Source organism: Triturus cristatus, chromosome 1_1 (genome assembly GCF_964204655.1).
Source record: "Triturus cristatus chromosome 1_1, aTriCri1.1, whole genome shotgun sequence".
In the NCBI taxonomy this organism is placed as follows: Eukaryota; Metazoa; Chordata; class Amphibia; order Caudata; family Salamandridae; genus Triturus; species Triturus cristatus.
In genome coordinates, this window is record NC_140579.1 from 1,011,608,427 (window position 1) to 1,011,628,105 (window position 19,679).

Sequence of the window (19,679 nt, forward strand, 5' to 3'; positions counted from 1 at the left end):
CTTCAGGTCTTAATACATAAACAAATCGATATACAAAATGACTTAAATCCTTTTCGCTCAATTTCTCATCACCACTGTATTGTTTAAAAGCTAACAGCAACCTTTCATAATAGGCATGTACAGATTCTTTAACTTCCTGGTGAGTTCTATCAATTTTTACCCAATCATTTTCCTTTGGAGGCACTTTATTTTTCAAAAAGGTAATTAACTGTTCATACTTCTCATTACTTCTGGATCAGGGGCACCCGTCTTAGGATCCCTAGGATACTCTTGAGTGGGCCAACCTACTGTAATTTTACATTCCGGCCATAGATCTGCCGGCAAAATTATATCGAACAGACCATTCAAGTCTATGCACAGCGCCTTTGATAATTTAGCAAACCTTTCCACTTGTCGATACCATTCCACAGGCTTTTCTCTGAGCCTGGCGAAATCATTTGTAAATGATAAAATGTCCTGTCTAGTCCAGGGAACATGCACATAACCTCCTCCTGGGATCTCCCTCATGGGACATTCTGTTACCACCGCCTCCTTTTCTCTTACCGGGAACGCTGAAAAGGTCTTATCTGTTGCATCATCTCTCTTTTGAAACCACCTACTCTTCCATCTGTCTACGTCACCCCATTTTCTTAATAAGGCAATCAATTCTTTAATTTGAGTCAATCTTCCTGCAGTATTCAGATTTTCAATATCCTTTTCAGAGAAATCTACTCTATATGGCTTCTGTAATGATCTTATTTTCTCGAAGTTCATTGCCCATTTCACTCGCTGTTTCTTCAAGTTTCTCATGCAACTCCTTGTTCTCCAAGTTATACTTTTACAAAGAAACATTAGTTCTTCATCCTGATATGCTTTTAATTTTTCAGTTGGAATAGTCCCTACTATTAATTCTTCTAACGTTATTTTTAATTTTGCCATATCTAAAGGTTGAGGTTCTGTATCTTTTCGCTGTAAACTCCTTAACCAATTGCTTAATAAATCAGAAGTGGGACCTACAGGAACTGTTTCATTTCTTATTCGCTCCATACTTCTTTCTGGGGTCTCTGATTTCGATTCTGTCGTCATCAGCGTCTTATTTGCTGGACTTTGATTAATCGTCAGATTTTTAGGAGTACTTAACCCTGAGGTTCCTACTAATTTTCCCCATGGATTTTCTCCCGAATCACTTTTTCCCGTCTCGATTTGCTTATTACTATTGTAAGGAACTGTTAAACAATGCTCACTATCTTTCTGTTTATCAAAGACAGGCATCACTCGTCCTATAGTTACAGGTACAGTTACAGCTTCCATATTTTTTGTTAATTCCCTAATTTTCTCAGTTAATTCCAGGGTAGTTCTAGCCAGTTCAGCTGAGTTTTCATTTCCCATCCTGACAGGTTGTGCTATTTCAGAGTCTCTAAATGGATTATTTTTCCCTAAAGCAGGTGGCGTTTGCTCAAAAGTTTTATTTCGCGCCGTTTCTTTTACTGGCACACTTGGCGTCAGCAACATGGAGTTTGGTTGATACGGGGGAGGATTTTTATGAAACATGTCCTCTAGCACATCATCCTCCGACTCATTCACACCATACTTGTAACCTTCTAACCCTGTATTGTTTCTCTTCTCTGTACATTTCCTGCCCATAGTCTCTTCAGCGCTTCTTAATGAAAACATCCCATCAGTCATGTTTGCACTCCGCCATCTCCTCATTCGGTCATCATGACTTTCCTGTCCACATGGTCTACCAAACATGTGATTATACCTTCTGCAACTCCGCTACCGTTCTCTTTCATACATCTCTTCTTCCCATTCCGTTAAAGCTTCAAACTGAGTAGGTCTAGGTCTCGGTTCTAACCTCATCATTCTTTCTCACAAGTTCCTTAATACAGCTGGACTAAATGAAACACTTTCTGTAAATGCTAAAACTCCATCTCCTTTTTTATATTTTGCCCAATTATCTAGCCAAATACAGGTATGGTACCCATATTTAGCTACCATAAAGGATGCGGGCAATTTCGGTGGAGGAAGTAGCTGTCCTTCCCTAGTCACAACTGGCTTATCCTTTTTGAATAGGTTCTTGATTTTCCCAAACCATGACTTTTTCTTCTTCTCTGGTGGATCATAATATATAATTCTTCCTTATTCTTATTTCCGAATCACTAGTCTTATCCAATCACTTCCCTTACGACTAATTCTGTCTGCTGTCCAATCCCAGCGCGACTCACACTAACACACCAATCCTGTGCGTCTACGTCACTCTGTAATTCTCCAATCCTAGCGCGGCTCTCACCAACGCACCAATCCGTGAACGGTTCGTCTCTCTACAGCTGGCCAACCCCAGCGCGGTCTTTCTGACGTCAGCCTTTCTCGCTACTCCTGCTTCTGCTGACCCCTCCTTTACAAAATTTATCGGCAAACTTTTGTTACGTTTTCTTTAATCAAAACTGTTAGTAATGACATAAAAACACCACCATTGCCTGTTTCGCTAAACCAAAGATATAGTTTTGTTCATTTACACAAGAATTCTGTATTTCCAGTAGGCAGCGCTTACCTCTACCCTACCACAGAATTATTCAGCTTCGCCGATAAAGTAGCACTTCCCTCTACCTTACCCTTCAAACAAGCAAAAGGCTAACCGTTTCTCTGGGGATAAAACACATGTGGAGACTACACTGCTCCTGAGAATTAAGGCCAGAGTTTCACGAGAGAACCTGTTGCTATTGCACTCACGCACATTCACACAGAATCGTCCCTAACGATAACACACGACGATGTTACCAACTCGAAACCAGACAATGCGTCGTGCGACTTCACTTGCCACACGTTTTACCCTGTGTACCTACAGGACTACCAGACAATACACCGTGCAACTTCACTTGCCACACGTTTTCCCCGTGTACCTACAGGGCATCCAACTTCCTACATCTTCAAGAACAACATAAAAACGCGACGCGACTCAACATAGAATGTTAGTACATAAATCAATAGTCAATCAACAATATTCGATAATCAATAATCAAAATCAATAATCACCAAATCAATGCAATAAATAACTCTGCTATCAGAAAACTGCTCCAGCGGAAAAGGGCAAATTTGCATATTCTCACTGCGTCACAGACCCATCATCGCACTAACTCAATCATAAACGCATTCATTGTTGGGGCCCATAACACCAACACTCACACGTGCTCTCACAGGTCTGCACACAGGAGGAGGGATGATGCGCTGGACATGTGGGGGAATACCTTATAACCTATAGGGAAAGAAAAGTTATTTTACAGAATTTACATTAACATTCGCCACCTATAGATCCCTAATCCCAAACATCAAGGCACTCCACCACTTGGTTGATGGACCAATTAGTTGGACTGGTTGATGGTGATTTAGAACGAGCTAAAACACATTAAAGCTTCGGAACCTTTGATTCATCAATACCTTATTTAAAGAATCACAAACTCAATTTTCTGTTAATCAATGTTTAGTTTATCTAATTAATTCACTTTCATTGGCATAGTCAGCATTCTAATTAACCAGAATTTTCAATGAATGTTTGGCACAATTTGACATACAATCATATTTACCTAAATTTTGATACCAGTGACCATTTCCCGGAACCGGTCAGCCCTGCATAAATCAATAATCCCTTCTGGTCAAATCGTCCAGTCGAATGCAGTCAAGACTAGGCCTGGGCGAAAATGTCGTTCCGATCGCGGAAATTGCGATAATTTGACATTTTCGCGTTCCGCGGAGAGCGCGAAAAATGTCAAAATTTCCGGTTTCCGCAGCTTGGCGATAATTTGTTTCTTGCTCGCGCTGTAAAATAATACATTCTGGCGCGCGCGCGATCGCCTTACCTGAATCCCTGCGTTCGCCGACAAGTTTTCTTGATCCAGTCGCGTTCTCCATGAGATGTTGTATTGTTTTTAGCCATTTGCGCTGTCTCGCGACAGTTCGCGCCCGCAGTGACGGCATGCGTCGCGCGATCACGTCTTTCTTCTCGCGATCATGCACTGCGAGACAACTCAAAACAAGATGGCCGCGCCCGCAAGCAACCACATGGGTAAGTTGGCGACCCGCAACCATGCAGAAAATCTCGCGAACATGCGGGAAAAAAGCTTCCGCATCTTCGCGATATTTCCGCTTGTTTGCGATAATTTTAAACATTTTCACGATAATTTGCGAAAGTTAATTTCGCAAATTCCGCCCACCCCTAGTCAAGACCCAAATAAGTCTGAGAAAAGTTCCTTCACTCGGCACGACACAGTCCCAAAGGTAGCCAAAGGACCAGGCAATCGTACTAGCAAATCGACCCTCCTCACCATCAGTCACCGACGGAAATTTGGAACGCACTCACGCTTAACCTCTCCTACGGTTTCCCTTATATAATAAATTCTAGGATAATATGCAACATTTTCAAGGAGTAGAAAAGTTCTGATTGGCTAAACCCTTAAAATTCGAAATATTGAATTCCGTTCCCAGGTTTTGAACATGTCATCCTTAATTTGTATTCTTTTGTCCAGTTCTCATGTGAAAAGTTCCAAAGTAACAACTCTGGTTACAGGTCCCCATTGTATTTTCAGCCATTCACACTTGCTTAATCTTGGCAATCCTCCACGTTCCTGTCCTTGACAAGGAACACGTAGTCTTGTGGTTGGAGGTTGCCTGGAGATCTTCAGAGCCATCCGAGTCTGCGCAGTAGACATCGCGCCCAAATGACGGGGGCCACTTCCGAACTCCATTTTGAATATCGCAGCCTAGTAGGCCCGAATGCCAACTTAAGCAAGAACAAACATAAAAGTAATTCATATACGGAAATGAAGATTCTAATGTTTAAACCCACACTAATCCCAATATATATAAGTATTTTCCTAGCTTATAGCAACATTTAAAGCAAAAATACTTTCCGCAATACCAGGAGCACAAACCATTACAAAAGCAACACAAATCATGCAATTTCTATTACAACACATCCTACAGTTAATATGCATACCACAGTAAATCATTAGAATTATTAGCCATGCAATTAGCAATTTAGTCCCACGTGTAATTTATGTGTATTAAGGTGTATATATTGATTAATAATAACACTCCAAACAGTTAATACAGGTTAATATTTAGAATAGTTACGTAATTAGTATTTTGTCATGCAAATAGAGAAGGTACACAAAATTTTGCTTTACCTGCTCCACCAAAATCAATGATAAGATGGGCATTGACTCTGAAGAAATAAGGAAAAGAAGAGAAGTTTATTGGATATTTTCCTGAGACACATTTGCACGAGGCTTAAACCAAGAATTTCCATGGGAGCTGGCGATACGATACAACACCAGTTGAACGTATCGCCTCTCTAAAATTGAATGCCCCACTCCCATTATAAATGCCTAGTCGTACAATATAACAACAACTTTGAGCTTAAAATTTGTTTATAATAGTTTCCTGCCCAGAATTGATTCATACCAAAGGGTTAAAATAATTTTGAGAAGATATCATCTGCAGCCCCTAAAGCCATTAGCCAGGGCATTGGTGTTCAAACAACTAATGGTTTTCATCAGATTGTTTGTATTTCTGAACAAATAAAGTTTTTGTTCATACTGCGCGTGATTGGCTATCCCTCGTCACGTGTTATTCACTGTGATTGGTCAGTGAACACCATGTGACAGACTCCACTAGTACTTCATGCGGAAGTGAACATACATCGGGGAAGTCTTTACACGGAGATCGAGTTGTGCGGAGGACTCTCTATCCGGAATTCAGATGTTATAAAACAAGTAAGTTCTCGCCGGCAGGATGAGCACTGCTTTATTGAGTAGCTTGTTATCGCACACCTCAGTCATGCGCTTGTTAAATGGCAGTATAACAGAATGCTCTATTATAAATGGTTGCCCTATCGAGACTCCATTACATAACCCGATCCAAAAAAACTAAACACGAGTAAATGGAAACTGACATGCTTTAGCTTGACTGGCTAGTGGAGGTAGAGAAACCACTCTCTGATCGCGCTAAAATTGCTCCAGTTAACCCCGTCTCACAACCTCAGTGTGATGAGTTAGCTGGTTTCTTTTTAAGAAAAGTGGTGGACAGTCAGGCCTCTTTTTCTCTGATACACCGGACTCCAGCACCCATCTAGTAAAATCTGGCGCCACCTGAGCGTGTTTCACCCCATTGACCTTCCAACCTTCCCATCACTACTTGGCACCATCACATCAGGTTCTCCTCTTGACCCCTGTCCACCTTCTGTGTTCGGCAAGCTTGACCCTCAATCTATGGATCAACTCACTCAACTTTTGAATGCATCTCTTTCCTAAATCATGCAAACATGCTTTGGTAACACCACTGCTGGAAAAGCCAAATCTTGATCCATTTTTATGGTCTAATTACAGACCAATCTCTCTCTTGCCTATTTTGGCCAAAGTGTTCGAAAAACACAAGAATAAACAGCTTGCGTCATACACTGAACTAAATTGTTTACTCCACCCCTCACGATCAGGCTTTAGAACCGGCCATAGCACCAAATCAGCCCTTCTCTGTGTTACTGAATATCTGGGGCATCAGCTAGACAATGGTGGTACTGCTGCACTGATCCTTTTAGACATCAGCACCACAGTCGATATAGTGAGCCACACTACTCTTCTCCCAAGATTAAGGGACCTGGGTGTGCAGGGTACAGACCTGTCTTGGTTAAAATCATTTCTGCAAGCCCGCATCTTCCAGGTACATACGCATCAACATAGTTTGAATCTTCACCCTCTAGCATCTGGGGTGCCTCAAGGTTCCACTCTTAGTATGCTCCCTTTCAATCTTTATGCAAGGCCTTTGGCAGAGATTGTAGAAACATGTGGTCTTAGACTTTTCTCATTCGTAGGCAATACCCAGATCGTGGTATTTCTATAATCGAAGGAGAATCGAAATGAAGAAGCTTTAAACATCTGCCTTTCTTAAGATCCATCTTGGAAGAATGATACTTCCCTAAAGCTAAATGAGGATAAGATAGAGGTTCTGTTGGTGAGCACCCTTCATCACCTTTGGGGACCTTATCAATGGCCTTTGGCCATGGGCAATATTCATACTTCAGTACTTGTGGTCAAGAACTTGGGGGTCTGCTTCGATAATAAGCTATACATGAGCCAGCAGATCATCAAGATTGCTGCCACCTGCTTTGATATAATTAAATGGCTCAGGAAAATTCTTGTTTGTCTTCCTATCTCAGCACAGAGAATTATAATGCAGGCCTTGGTTATTTCCAAGCTGGACTGTGGTAATATCCTCTACCAGGACCTTTTAAAATATTTGCTTAAGCAGCTCCAAATAGTGCAAAATACTGCCATGAGTGTTCTACTTCATCCCCTTCAATTTACTTTCACAGCCAGCCTACTACATGACCTACACTGGTTGACAATTGTACGCCATGTGCAATATAAAGCTCTATGCTACATGCACAAATGCTTATCCAACTCTGGGCCAGCTTATTTGAGATCCTTGGTGTCTTCGTATTCATCCAAGTGCTCTTTGAGCTCAAGCAGTCTTGAGTTGGGTGTAATTCTCAGAGTAAGGAAGTCCCGTCAAAGAGGTCTAGTGTCATAAGTTTGTGTAGAAGCATGAGGACAAGGAGCAGAAAGATGAGGGCCAAGATGATCAGGACCCGATCCAGGACGTCCAGATCCAGTCTAATAGGATCATGGGGCCAAATTAAGCAAGGGGGAGGATGGGAGCAGTGCCTGGAATACCAGGAGGACCAAAGCCAGAAGAACCAGGACCAAAGCAAGAATGATTAGAAGGATCACCCCACATGATCATAGACAGGTCTAGGAGTGCCAGGGGGACCCCAGAGTACAAACTGGAGCAGAAGACCAGGAGCTGGAGGTAGCAGGACCATGGTGAAAATCAGGAGGGCCGGGACAGCCAGAGCAAGACTAAGGATGGACCTTGATGTCCAGGAGGTTCAGGACCAAAATGACGAGGCTCAGGACCTAGAGGGCTCAGACCATTATGCAGTGCCAGAAGGACCATGAGGACAATTCTCAGGGCCAGGAGAAGAATGATGATCCAAAATAGTTAAACAAGGGATTAGAGGGCAAGGCCTAAGCGGGCCAGGACACAAAAGATAGACCAAAGGGACCAGCAGTACCAGGAACCGATGTACTAGAAATCAGATGAGCAGGGTAAGAAGGATCGGAAGGACCAGGTCAAATGGATGAAGGTCAAGAGGATCGGGAAAGAAAAAGAAGAGCTAGGAGAAGGGAGCCTGAAAGGACCAGGATGACCAGAAGGAACAGAATCAAGAGGATTAGGCAAGCAATTACCCAAACAAGGAGGACCAAAAAGAAAAGTCTAGTGGGAACAAGACCAGGAAAAGAATATGGACTGTTAGGACGAGGAATAGCAAGACTGTAGCTGGGTGAACTATACTGAGAAAGACTAAGACTGGGTGAACAGGACCTCAAGAGGAGATGGCAAGGCAAACAGAGCCAGCAGTACAAGAGCTAAGAGGACCATGGTAAAGAGAACCAGTGGGACCATAACCAAAGGGAAAAGGACACTTAGGTTACAGAGGCACAGGAGTATCAGGACCTGGCATACTAGGACAAGTAGGACCAGGGCGAGAAGGAAAAGGGGGACTAGGACAAGAAAGGCCAGGATGACGGGACCAAGCCAGGCAGCTAACAACAGGATGACCTGAACAAGGAGGATCAAAACAAAATGGACAAGTTAGTCCAGGATGACAACGAGCAAGAAGACCAGGGTCAAGAGTATCATGACATGTTGGAGGAGGACCCAGAGAACCAGTCAGGCCAGGAGCAGGTAGACTAGGGCCATTAAGACCAGGGACTAGATGGGAGAGGATTAGATGGATTAGAAAGGTCAGAATAAGCAGGTCTAAGAGAAGCAGAGAGGTCAGAACCGAGAGGACCAGGTCCCGAAGATCCAAATTGAGCAGGAGGAATAGGAACTAGGGTTTTAACACCAGGCTGGTGAGGATCAGAAGAACCAGGACTGCCAGAGCCAGGAGACCCAATGAGAGAAGACAACAACCAAAATGTCTAGGCCCAGCTTAAGAGGACCCAACTAATAAGGAGAACCGGAACAGGTGGGCCAAAAGGATAAGGCCCAAGGAAAGAGAATCAGGATGACCCAAACCAAGAAGACTAGGAATGCCAGCCTTAGCTGAACCAGGACAACAGACCTAGGTGGATAAGGACCCAGCAGACCAACAGGATCAAGGTGAGGCACAGACTTACCAGGATCAGGAGTCCCAGGAAGGGCTAATACAAGGATTAGCCAGGAGCAGGGCCAGGAAGACCAGGGCCAGTAAGGATTACAACCAGGAGCACCAGATTCAGGAAACCAGTACCAGGTTGACCAGAACTAGCTATACTAGGTCCAGGATGAAAATCAGGAGGACCAAAACAGCCCAGAAAAGGAGGACTTGGAACAGGACTGGGAGGAGGACCAATGCCTAAAGCCTCAGAAGAACCTGGAAGAGAAGGAAGAAGAATGGTGGCATAGACTTCTGAGTCTATGCCACATGTATTAGGATATCCATTTTGTAAATGGCTCATATTCATGCTTCTTATGCTGCCAACCCTGAGAAAACTCTTCAGCCTATTATAGAACTGGTAAATATTTGTTGAAAAATCAGAGCTTGCAAAGTGAATAAAAAGCGGGAACTGTTACACTCTGAGTGGTAGTAGATGATGTGGGTTGCTTGCACAGCAGTCTGAGGGTGGATCTGAAGGCATAGGAACTGAAACTTGGCAGAGGAGGTCCTAGTACCTCATAAAGGTGGATGGGTGAAAATGAGTGTGGTCTGTGAAGGATGGCAGAAAGGGTTTGAGAAACTCAGATGGCTAAAGTCAAGAAAAATGGCTAATGGCCAACTAATAGATCAAAGGGCTCTAGCAACCGGTAAAAGGGAGCTCAGGATCATAAGAAGGCTCTGTTGAGCAGAAGAGGTGGTGATGGAGACTCAAGATAGACCATATCAGTTGGTCCAAAGAGGGATTGTGTGCGACCCCGGATCTTTGTATTGACATTTCCTGTGTGTGTATGTGCAGTGGATATGTGGCTATTACATAGTAATAGTAAGAGTCCTTGTGTGATGAAAGTCTAAATGCACGGACCAGTGGGATGTATGATATGATGGAGGGTAGATACAGCTTCCCTACACAGTGAGCATGTATTGACAGTATCCCTGTAGACGGAGGGTGGAGACCTGGAACTGAAGTGAGGTAGAATGGAGAAAAAGAGGCTACCCAAAGAAATTTTGTGAAGCTTTTTTGTTTTATTAAAACAAACTCCTGCTTTAGAAGTTTGTTTTTAAAAAACAAAAAATCTTTGAAGTTTGCTGGCCGGCTATCATGTCTGACAGTACTATCATTCAAATTCTTCATGCATATACATTAACCACCATGGCAGCAGCTCGCGTCAATATAGTGAGTTGTGCACAGGGCCAGCAGACAACTCTAAATTTGATGGGCAGAGGACGCTGAGGATGGTGGAGGTATTGTCCTCCACCTTATTCCTTCTGTCATGAGATTAGAATGAAATCTCTCAATTCTATGTTGGTCACTTCATAAGGGGACCCTGTGCAATTATTTCTATTTTGATAAAAGAACCCTAGATATTAGATGGTTCTATGTCACTGGGAAACAACATTTCAAGTTCTGGTTTTTGCTTTTATAAACCATTGTTTTCAGGTGTTTTAGTCAAATTTGTTTAATTGAACTCAACTGGAATTAATAATTTCAGAATGCAATGATTTGATGCAGAAAAAGAGGAGTTCTGATAATATAGAGCCTTTGGTAATCCTATATCTGGCCCTGGTACATTTCAATGGCTTTGTGAGTAAGATCGAGTGCATAGCTTTAACAGAGTAAACAGCTTTGAATAGTCTTGCAAAGGTTCTAATTATCTTTACCATTAGTCACTTCTGCAGGTAAATGTAAAGAAGCAGAATCATTTGTGGAGCACGAGACAGCTCCATAAAGGGCTTTCCAAGTCACTATGTCTTGACCAACGGTGTAATGGAGTGGCCGTCTGTGCCATGTCTGTCAAAATAACTTGTAAACATTCAAACATTAGCGACCTTTAGACCTGTAAGTTAGGGCCTGCATTTGAGCCAGTTTTAGCACTAAGGGTCTCAAGTCACAAAAATCACAGGCTTTGCGATCACAAAAGTGCTTATCATTATGTACAAATCCCTTTTTATGAGTTGAAAAATTCTTTCAACTAGTAAAAACCTTTTGTGATCATTTCTGAATTGTAAATAGGAGTGTTCATGAAAGGGATAACCTCCCTTCCTTTTTTAATTCAGAAAGTAATTTGACAGTTTGCAAATGCAATTGCTGTTGCAAACCTTTGACGTGCTAACGACCCCCGAGTTGGGATGGTAAACAACTTGCAAAGGGTAAGGGGTACGCTTAAGGCCCCTTTTCCTTTGGGAATCATATTGGCATCCTCAGAGTAGCAGAAGTTTTCCAAAACCGAAAACTTCAAAGAGCACAGGTTCCTTTAAGAAACACGGGCTGCTTAGAAATTTTTTTTTTTCAATTTTGGATTGCAGTCAGAGATGATTGTGTGCTTTCTCTTGCAGGCCACAGTCTCTGTGATTACAGCCAATCACAGAGGGTTGCTTATTGGCACCTGCATAATGCATATTAATTAAGCAGGTTGTTCTGCAACCCCCTGCACTTCAGTATTTTGTGAACCAACGAAACACTACCATGGTAGGTTTGCAAAGTACCATTCAATTTGCGAATACTGTGTGCATAATTTGTGACCACTTTTTGTAAATGAAATAACAATACATCAAGACCCTAACTTTCATAAGGAGCGGGATTCCAATTGTGTTCGCAGTTCTGCCTGGTGTAAGTACCTGTTGAAATCTGCATAAGGCATGATAAAACTAAATGTAAGGCAGTGGATACATAGTGAAGTTCCTCTGCTATTTGATTGGCTACTGCTCAAGTTATGCACACTGCTTACTATTTCTCCAGCCATTGCATAAATCATGAAGTTTCTTATCAAGTTATTTGCAAGGCCACCGGCAATACAGTATATTATTTCTGCTATTTAGCCAGCGGCCGAGTAAATATTGAAATGTATTTGATTCCCGAAAGGTTACTGGTCAAATAAAATACATTTCTGTTATTAACCAGCAGTAAATTATTTGCATGGCTGCTGTCCTAATTGTACATGGCTTGCCACTGGGTAATGACTGAAGTTTTTTTTTTTGCTTGACTGCTGGCCAAATAAGACAAAATCTCTTCTATTTAGCCAGTGGGCAGATAAATAGTGAAGTTTCCTTGTTATTTACACACCTGTCAGCCAAACAGTGCAGAATCTCTCCTATTTAGCCAGCGGCCGGGTAAATAGTAAATCTACTCTGCTATTTTCAAGGCTGCCGGCTAAATAGTAAAACAATTCTACTATTTAGCCGGTGGTCAGATAAATAGCCTCTATCATATTTATATATAGAAAGAAGATAGGTAGATAGATAGATAGATAGATAGATAGATAGATAGATAGATAGATAGATAGATAGATAGATAGATAGATAGATAGATAGATAGATAGATAGATAGATAGATAGATAGATAGATAGATAGATAGATAGATAGATAGATGTTAATATTTATAAAAAGTATTTGAATTGATGATTTTATAATATAACTTTTATTTTGTGATTCGATTTTTTACGTACTTTATATGAATTATTGCATATTTTAAAATTCATTTAGATATTTATTATATTTAGTTGGAACTATTTGTTATGTACTTTGTGTTTATACATATTTTATATATATTTAGTTTTTCTGGATTGTATTCTTTAAAGTTTAGGCTTGGGAATAGTAAATCTGACCTCTTCAAGTCCAATACTTTCCTTATTATTGCTTAGGTTGGACCAGGAATACTAACTCCGACCCCTCCAAAGTCCAGCACTTTTGTTTCTGCTGTTTAGGTTGGAGTGGAAATAGTAAATCTGACTCCTCCAAATTCCAATGCTTTCCCTTCTATTGCTTAGGTTGGAGTATGAGTAGTAAATTGTACCCTTCAAAGGCTCAACACTTTCTCCAGGATTGCTTAGATTGGAGTGGCAATATTAAATTTGACACCACCGAAGTCCAACACTTTCTTTACTGTTGCTTAGGTTAGAGTGAGAATAGTACATTTTATTCTATTCCTCCAAATGTTTGCACTTTTTAATAAACTTTTCATACTGAAGTTGGAATGTTGCCTTTTCATTTATTTAAGTGTTTTTCAATTTTTCTTTCGATTGAGTTTTTTATTTTATGGTAAATGTGCCATTTCTGCCAGCAGCAAAAGAGGAGAAAAATTAAACACAACAAGCAAGCTGAATTTCAAAATCTTATAGCCAATAGAAGGAAACTAAAAAATGTGGGCATTTCATTTTCCATACCACAACCAGAAAAATTATCCACTTATATTTACCCATCCTGAAAAAGGTTAGAGCGATGAGAAAAACACGAATGAAGTCAAAACATATTTTGCTCAAAATTATACTGAACATGAGGAGCTATCACGGAATAAAGTTGTACAAAAAGAGGACAAATCTAATCCATGTGAGAAGCAAAGAAAGAAAAACGATTATTTGTGGCACGCACGCCCTCGCCTCCCCAGACTACATCCTCTTTGAGCAGGCCCCAGAGTTCTTCGGCGTGCTTGTGGACTGAGCGGGTGTTGAGTAGTATGTAGCTGAGGTGGTTGTTGCCTTCAGTGTTGGGATGGGCAGGACGTGCTGGTGTGCGCCGGCTGGTGTAGCTGCAGTTTCGGCAGGTGAAGGGTCCGTGGGTGAGCTTCGGGGTGGCCTAGAAGCAGGTGGGATTTCGGCCGGTTTTGAGTGCATGGAGTTGCGAGTCTGCTCTCCTGGAACAACATCAACGACGAAGACACCAACAAAATCATGAACACCATCCACTCCGGCGCACCCTCCGACCCCTGCCCCCACCACATCTTCAACAAGGCAAGCTCCATCATCACACCCCAACTCGGGAAAAATAATCAACAGTTCCTTCGACACCGCCACCATCCCTGAGAGCTAGAAACACGCCGAGATCAACGCCCTCCTCAAGAAACCCAAGGCGGACCCAAAGGACCTCAAGAACTTCCGACCCATCTCCCTTCTCCCGTTCCCAGGCAAAAGTCATTGAGAAGACCGCCAACAGACAACTGACCCACTTCCTGGAGAACAATGTCCTGGACTCCTCCCATTCACGCTTCCGCAGCAACCACAGCACCGCCCTCATCGCCGCCACTGACAACAGCAGGACCATACTGGACAAGGGCGAAACCGCGGCCCTCATCCTCCTGGACATCTCGGCTGCCTTCGACACCGTCTGCCACCACACCTTGCACACACACCTCCACGACGCAGGGATCCGAGGCAAAACCCTGGACTGGATCACCTCCTTCATCACCAGAATAACCCAGAGAGTCCGCCTCCCCCGTACCGATCCAAAGCCACACGATCACCTGCGGCGTACCCCACGGATCATCCCTCAGCTCGACACTCTTCAACATCTACATGGCACCGCTCGCCAACATCGTCAGAGCAGTTTCCTCCTCCTGCTTCAAGACCCTCTGCATGTTCCACAAGATCTACAGATGGATCCCAACCGAAACAAGGAGAACAGTTACCCAAGCACTCATCAGCAGCAGGCTGGACTACGGCAACGCCCTCTACGCAGGAACCACGGCTACACTCCAGAAGAGTCTTCAACGTATACAAAACGCCTCTGCACGCCTCATCCTCGGACTCCCTCGCCACAGCCACATCACCACCCACCTTAGAGATCTGCACTGGCTCCCGGTCAACAAGAGGATCAACTTCAAACTCCTCACCCACGCTCACAAAGCACTCCACAACACCGGACAAGTATACCTCAACGAACGACTGTCCTTCTACACCCCAAACCGCCAGCTTCGCTCCGCCGACCTCACCACTGTCCCACGCATCCGCCGAACAACCACAGGCAGAAGATCATTCTCCCACCTCGGCGCAAAGACTTGGAACACCCTCCCCGCCCACCTGCATCAGACCCACAACCTGCTGACCTTCAGAAGACTTCTCAAGACCTGGCTGTTCGACCAGTAGCTGCCACCCCCACCTCCCCTCAGCACCTTGAGACACTCACGGGTGAGTAGTGCGCTATACAAATGCTTGATTGATTGATTGGGTCACCTAAAGTCCTGTAACAATCAAAATATTTAGACATGGAATTCACAATAAATTCAAATGGGCTCAGAAACCAGCATTCCTATCTAAAAAAAATGAGTCCAGCAGGAACAGGATTGTAAAAGCAATCATTGAAAGAAGGCCACGGCATTCACCCAGACAATTCTCGCTGACACACAGACAATTCTAGTTGAATTATCCCAACAATCACTTTTTTGCTTACTTCAGGGCCACACCCTAAGCGAAACAAAAATGCCCAGATTTGGTTCCCATGCTCTTTTTGCCACGGAAACCAAGCTGCAGCTTACTGAAGAGCCCTAACTAGGGCAAAGCCAGCCTTGGTTTGCTTGTGTTCTGGTTTAGAGTGGTCCTGGCTTGGTAGTTCAGGCTGGCTTTGAGCATGATCAAGGCTGATTTCCATATGGCTCGGTCTAACCTGAGTTGGTATTGTGGGCAAAAGAATGATGGGTTAGGATGTGGCCCCAGTAATTACCAGTGGCGGATATTAATTAATCCATTCGATGCGTCGGACAGCCCCCGGCCGTCCAACGTCATGGTGGGCGCCCAAACCACGCCCACTCATTATTTCGCTCGCACCGCGGCAGAATTTGCACCGTTGTAAAAGGGTTAAAGAATCCCGTACTCACTTTGCTACTGGAACCAAGCTGTATCCAACTAAACAGCTCCACCTAGGACAAAACCAGTCTTGGGTTGCTTGTATTCTGGTTCAGAGAGGACCTGGCTTGGAAGTTTGGGCTGGGCTGTTTCAGTTGGAGCAGGATGAAGGCTGATTTGTGTATGGATCGGTCTAATCTGAGGTGGCATTGTGGACAAAAGAACAATGGACTAGGATGCAGCACAGGGTGCATTACCGGTGGTTGAGATTAATTTGTGTATTTCACCCATTACGTTTTTTTGCTCACTCCAGTACAGCTCCCTAAGTGCGATGGGTATGCCAAGACATGGATCCTGTGCAATCTTTGCCACTGGAATCAAGCTGCAACTGACTGTAAAGCCCAACTAGGGCACAACCGGTCTTGGGTTGCTTATGTTTCGGTTGAGAGAGTACATGGCTTGCAGTTCGGGCTGGACTGCTCCTATTGGAGGAGGAACTAAGCTGATTTGCATATAGCTGGGTCTAATCTGAGGCGCATTGTGAGCAAACAAACGATGAACTGCGGTGCGGCCCGAGTAATTACCAATGGTTGAGATTATTTCAAGCATCTCACCCATCACTTTATTTTCTCCTAATTCCTAACATTTTGTTATGTAACTACGAGCATGAAGTTATGAACCAAATAAAGATATGTTCCTGGAATATAGCTGGTTGGATGTAATAACAGTAAATCAATTGATATATTATGTCTGCACGTTGCTGTTCAAGACCCATGACAAGAGAAGTAAAGGCGTGCCTCAACATTGCAAAATCCTGAGGGGGATCTTCGTGTGCCACTGAGTGAGGAACACAAGAGAAACTAAGTTGAGAGCCTCACCAGCTTTCTGAAGGCATGCTACTTTCTATTGCCGATGTGGAGGTGCCTCGGATGGGCAGAATGGGTGAGTGACATCCCCTACAGCTGCCATGGCACTACAGAGTAGTGGATTTGTTTGTGAACGAGTTCGGGCTGGAGGATCCTGCCCAGTGGACCCCGAAGATTACCCAATAATAGATCAGCGCAAACTGCAAACAGATCAGTGCCTTCCCCTCTGCAACAGTGGACAATGTGTGGAAAAACATCACCTCCATACGCCTGACCAACAAGCCAAAGGACATTGCTGTGATGAAAATCCAGGAGTTCTTCCAGTGAGAGCCTTCATGCATGCAGAAGGGCTAAAACCCCTTCAAGTCCAGACCTGAGAGGGTACACTGCAGACAAATCAATCAATCAATCAATCAATCAATCAATACATTTATAGAGCACGCTACTCACCCGTGAGGGTCTCAAGGTGCTGAGGGGAGGGGGAGTGCTGCTACTGCTCGAAAAGCCAGGTCTTGAGGTGTTTCCTGAAGGTGAGATGGTACTGGGTCAGTCGTAGGTGGGTGGGTAGGGAGTTCCACGTCTTGGCAGCCAGGTAAAAGAATGATCTTCCTCCGGAGGTGGTTCTGCGAATCCGTGGTACGCTGGCGAGGGCGAGGCTGGCGGAGCGGAGCTGGCGGGTTGGAGTGTGGAACGTGAGGCGGCTGTTGAGGTATTCAGGGCCAGTGTTGTGGAGCGCATTGTGTGCGTGGGTGAGGAGCCTGAAGGTGATCCTTTTCCTGAGGGCTAGCCAGTGGAGTTCTCTCAGGTGGGCAGATATGTGGCTGTGGCGAGGGATGTCCAGGACGAGTCGTGCGGATGCGTTCTGTATGCGCTGGAGCCTTTTCTGAAGTTTGGCTGTGGTTCCTGGGTAGAGGGCGTTCCCGTAGTCCAGTCGGCTGGTGACGAGGGCCTGGGTGACCATCTTTCTTGTTTCGGTAGGGATCCACCGGAAGATCTTTCAGAGCATGCGCAGGGTGTTGAAGCATGAGGATGAGATGGCGTTGACTTGCTTGGTCATCGTGAGGGAGGAGTCCAGGATGAATCCCAGGTTGCGTGCGCGGTTCGTGAGTGTCGGCGTGGTGCCCAGTGCTGTGGGCCACCAGGAGTCATCCCAGGCAGATGGGGATGGTCCGAGGTGTAGGACCTCCGTCTTGTCTGAGTTCAGTTTGAGACGGCTGAGTTTCATCCATTCCGCGACGTTTTTCATTCCTTCCTGGAGGTTGGATTTGGTGGTGGCTGGGTCTTAGGTGAGGGAGAGTATCAGCTGGGTGTCGTCGGCGTATGAGATGATGTTGAGGTTGTGTTTACGTGCGATGGCGGCGAGGGGGCTCATGTAGATATTGAAGAGGGTTGGGCTGAGCGATGAGCCTTGGGGTACACCGCAGATGATCTCGGTGGCCGCTGAGCGGAAGGGAGGAAGGTGGACTCTCTGGGTTCTGTCGGAGAGGAACGAGGTGATCCAGTCCAGGGCATTACCTTGGATCCCGGCGTTGTGGAGGCGGGTTATTAGGGTGTGATGGCAGACTGTATCAAAGGCTGCTGAGAGGTCTAGGAGGATGAGTGCGGTTGTTTCCCTGTTGTCAAGCAGGGTCCTGATGTCGTTGGTGGCTGCGATGAGGGCGGTCTTGGTGCTGTGGTTGGCTCAAAATCCAGACTGGGATGGGTTGAGGGAGCAATTTGCCTCGAGGAACGCTGTCAGCTGTTTATTGACAGTCTTCTCGATGACTTTAGCAGGGAAGGGAAGAAGAGAGATGGGGTGGAAGTTCTTGAGGTCTTTAGGGTCCGCCGTAGGTTTCTTCAGTATGGCGTTGATCTCAGCGTTCTTCCAGCTCTCTGGGAAGGTGGCAGACGTGAGGGAGTTGTTTATGACGTTCCGGAGGTGGGGTGCGATGATGGAGTCGGCTTTGTTGAAGAAGTGGTGAGGGCATGGGTCGGAAGGAGAGCCGGAGTGGATGGTGTTCATAACGTGGGTGGTGTCTTCAGTGCTGATGGGAGTCCAGTTGCTGAGGGTGGTTGTCGGGGGCGTTGGTTCTGTGGTTGGGGGCGGAGTCTGAGTCTGAGCACCGAAGCTGTTGTGTATGTCAGTGATCTTGCGGTGAAAGAACGTGGTGAGGGAGTTGCAGAGGTCTTGTGACGGTGTGATGTCGTTGCTGTTGGCGCTGGGGTTGGAGAGCTCTTTAACGATGCTGAAGAGTTCCTTGCTGTTGTGTATGTTGTTGTCCTGCCGCTCTTTGAACAATGTCTTTTTGGTGGTGCGGATCAGCTGGTGGTGTTTCCGAGTGGCATTTTTGAGGGCTGTCAGGTTTTCTGTCGTCTGTTTGTGGCGCCAGGTTTTCTCGAGGGTTCGGCACGATTTCTTCGATTCTTTGAGGTCGTTGGTGAACCATGTGGCTTTCCTGTTGCCGGGCTTGCCTGGAGGGTTCTTCAGTGGTGCAAGGGTGTCGGCGCAGTTGATGATCCACTGTGTGAGGTTGTGGGCTGCGTCGTTGGTGTCCGTGGTGTTGATTGGTGGGTTCTGGTTCAGTGATGTGGTTAGCTGGTCTGTGGTGACTTTGCTCCAGCATCTGCGGGGGATCTGTTGCGGGTGGTGGTGGGATGTGGTCTTCTTGTAGGTGAAATGGATGCAGCTGTGGTCGGTCCAGTCTAGTCCAGTGGAGTGGCTGAAGGTAACGTGGTCGCTGGCAGAGAAGATGGTGTCGAGCATGTGGCCGGCGTAGTGGGTGGGGGTGTTCACCAGTTGCTTGAGTCCGAGGTTGGCGAGGTCGTCTAGCAGGGTGGTGGTGTTGTTGTCGTTGTTGTTCTTCAGGTGGAAGTTCAGGTCCCCTAGGAGGATGTAGTCTGATGAGGCGAGGCCATGCGGGCTGATGAGGTCGGCGATGGCTTCGCTGAATTGAATGCGTGGGCCCGGGGGTCTGTAGATGAGGGTTCCTCTGAGGGTGGTCTTGGGGTCGGTGCGGATCTGGAAGTGTAGGTGTTCGGCAGTGGTG